This window comes from Gavialis gangeticus, unplaced genomic scaffold, assembly GCF_001723915.1.
Source record: "Gavialis gangeticus isolate Ggan-Ray unplaced genomic scaffold, GavGan_comp1, whole genome shotgun sequence".
Lineage (NCBI taxonomy): Eukaryota > Metazoa > Chordata > Crocodylia > Gavialidae > Gavialis > Gavialis gangeticus.
In genome coordinates this window covers 28,742,787-28,746,291 of record NW_017729031.1, presented here as the reverse complement: position 1 = coordinate 28,746,291, position 3,505 = coordinate 28,742,787, and the positions used below count along the sequence as shown (strand labels likewise).

Sequence of the window (3,505 nt, the reverse complement as noted above, 5' to 3'; positions counted from 1 at the left end):
GCCGACCCACAAATCCCCATACACTCACACGACGCCCCTCAAACCTCCCTTCCACATAAATACCTGCATATATTTCTACAGAAGTTTCAAATAATGTTATATTTAGTTTATTTGGTAAAAAAATAAATGTATTTATTTTGCATAATTTTGAATTCTCCTGGGCAAAATTCCCTGGGGTGTAACAATACAGGGTGCTGACACTTTAACAACAGTGAATTAATATGGCAAAACAGAGTATTTTGAAGGGGACAGGGTGGAGAATGCAGCCCTCCCAAAATTAAAGCCCCTCCTCCACTCATTCCGTAGCTGGAGCGAGCTAAGCTCAAGGCAGAAAAAGGTATCCTTTCACCTCTAAATAAAAGTACCCAAAGAAACAAGCTCTGAATGGTGTTTACCACACACTAATCTTACTAAGCTGCTGTGATACTCATCACAAGCAAGCAAGCTGGCCAAAAAAAATCTACATTTGATCATGCATATATTGCTGCTCATATAAAAAAAAATAGCAAGTCAAAGATTGCAATTACCAGGTTCTCTCTAATACAGTGTTTGTCAACCCATAGGTCGGGAACCAAAAGTGGGTCACAAGAAAATTTCAAAGGGTTGCGAGCTGTGGCAGGGCAGAGGGGCAACAGGAAGGTGCCTACCCCTTCCAATGGGGAAAGGGGGTTGGGGAGAGCTGCATGGCTGAGCTGGAAGCAGCAGGGCCAGGGTCTGTACTCGCAGAGGCAGGGCAGCTGGAAGACACTGCTGGGGGGATGAGTGGCCATGATCAGGCTGCCTGGTATGGTGCAGCAGTCCCAGACTAGGGCAGGGGGTGCCACCAGGCCTCTCCTCCCTCTCCCTCCAGCCCATGCCAGGGCTGGACTCATTCCGCTCTACCCGCATGAGTCAGAGTCGCCACAGCCACCATACTCCGGCCTGAGCGGGACTGGGGGCAGCTGGGGGTCCCTTCAGCAGGGCTGGGGGGGCAGGGGCTGTGGGTCAGGAGTGAGGGACACAAGCACGGCCAGAGGTGGGGTGGGGAGGGAGACAGGGAAATGGGGGTCAGGCACCAGCAGGGCCAGGGAAGTATGGGTTGGGACCAGCCACGTATCTTTACAAGTTGGCCCTAGTAGGAAAAAGGTTGAGAACCACTGCTCTAATAGACTGCTGATCTGCTCTTTCATCTTCAAGGTGTCTAATGATAAACAGACTTCTCTTAACAATGTTATAATGAAAACAGGTAGCTCCTAGTGAACAAATTAGTGCACTCGTTATAAAAGACAGGACCAAACTCCCAGGGTTTGTGTATCATTTTTTTAAGCACATGATTACAAGTAATGGCTGGCGAATAGGAACTACAAATTCTTATCTATGCAGTCTAGCACAGATATCAACAATTTTGTTTATAAAACAGCTATAATTTACTGTAGTTTAATTCATCTGCATTTTTGGTACAAAAGTACTATTTTTGCTAGAAGTTACCCAAGCTCAGGCAGGAGACAGTTCCAGGGTCCCTACTCAGCAAAGAACTTAAGCATGCAGGTAGCTTTCAATAGGCCTCAAAGGGACTTAAGAATTTGCTTAACAATAAATAAATACCATGACCACCAACATGGTTTTCCTAGTGGTAGGGGAAAACCATGAATGTGGTGGGGGGTTAGCACCCTGACTGAGGTATGCATAATTATTCTCCAACTTTCACTTCCAGTGGGAGGATCTTGGCTATACGCCGACTTTATAGAAATGGGAGACTCCCCACTAGCTTGCTCCTGCAGCCGTACAGTTGAAGGTAAGCGAAACTCAGGGGCATCTGAACCCCAAGTCTCCGGGCTTGGACCTGCATGTGGGATGCCCGCCAAAGGATTTGGAAGCATCTGAAGCCAAAGGCAGGGGTGGAGGATACTAGCCGGCAGCAGGGCCACATACGGTTCTAGAATGACTTGCATTGATTGATTTGGCCGATTTGACTTGGGGCACGAAACATTTTCCTTAAAAATAAGTTAAAAAGTGCTTACCAATAAGCACAAGCTAAGATTTAAGTGCTGATCATGGCCTAACACATGTATGTAAAGAAGTATAATGCAAAATACCAAAAGAAATACAAAGGTCCTGTCACATTATTTTAAAATATCCATAGAGAGGACTCGAACCTGCTTTAAATGTGCAGTTCTCATCAACCAACAGAACGTTAGCAAAATGAGATTTAGGTGGGGGGTTTTTTATCTATGAAAATTTGGCCTTTACATGATTTTTATCCTTCAGAGTCCCAGTGAAATAAAAAATGGCAATAAAAGCACAGGCTTGAGCCTTAAGTAGAAGAGAAGGTAAAATCTGAAGTATTTTGGCAGTCTAATCACAGAGATCACATGAGCTGCCACTAGTAAGCTGCCTAGTCATGACAAATACAGAAATTTCTACCTTATGGTGGACATTTTTAGGAGCAGAAGGAAGTATCATCCAAGGAAAACTACACAACATTTTAGCTGGTTTTCAGCGGAAGGGTTTGTGTTGAAAGCAAAAGCAAGGATCTTTCAAATACTTCATGTACCTTACATGCAGGCTTACCTGAAAGGTAAGTGCTTGTGGAGCTGGGGATTGGTATGTTTTTTTCTCAGAAGTAGAGAAACATGGGAACCACCACACTGTACTTGGCTCCACATGGCCTACCTGTCTCTAAGGCAATGACCAGCTACAAATACTTTGGAGGAAAGTGCACAAACACAACACTACCAAGATGGGGAATAAGCGGCTTCCCACTGAGGTCTCAACCTGGTCTCTAGCAGTTATTATTTATGTCACAGTAGCTCCTAGGAGACCTCTTCAGGGACTCAATCCAATCGGGTAAGGTACTGTGCAAAACAAAACTAAGGAAGTCGCTGCCCCAAAATGTTTAGTTTAAGTCTTGCAGTACAAAAAAATCAGTTGTAACAATACTTGACAATCCAGTCCCTTTGTAAATCCCGTTCTGCTCTCCATCTTACCCAACAGCTTCCTTGTAACAAATGCCACAATTTAAATAACGTGTGAAACACCTCTTCATACCAGTTTTCAATCTCCCTCTTTAATTTCAGCGCATTTCCCTTTATTCTCGAGTCCACACAGGGTGAAGCGCAGACTGCCCTTGTCTCAACCATTCATTATATTCTATACAGGCCGTCCTCAGACTTACAGCACCACTGGATCCTGAAAACCGCATCTTAGGTCGAAACGTTGTAACTTGGAATTGACTTTCCCACAGGAAACAATGTTATAATTGGGGGACTGGTTCTGAACCAAGGCCTGATACCCTCTTTTCACCAAAAATAACTCAACATTTTGTACTCAATCAATTATACATGAGTAATATAGTGACAGTAAAAGGCAATCAAGACTCATAGTACAGACGATCTCTTTTATTAGACCAACAAGATTTTTGCAAAAAGGAAAAGAATTTTTTTGCAAAAATCTTGTTGGCTTAATAAAAGAGCTCACCTCTACTACAAGTCCTGACTGCCTTTTCCTCTAGACCAATACAGCTACA

At 43.9% G+C, this 3,505-nt stretch overlaps 1 protein-coding gene across 3 annotated transcripts in view; it reads right to left on the bottom strand.

Moving 5' to 3' along the window:
* Positions 1-3,505, bottom strand: part of FAIM (Fas apoptotic inhibitory molecule) — a 17,917-nt gene that overhangs the window by 13,693 nt on the left and 719 nt on the right. The window lies entirely within an intron of this gene.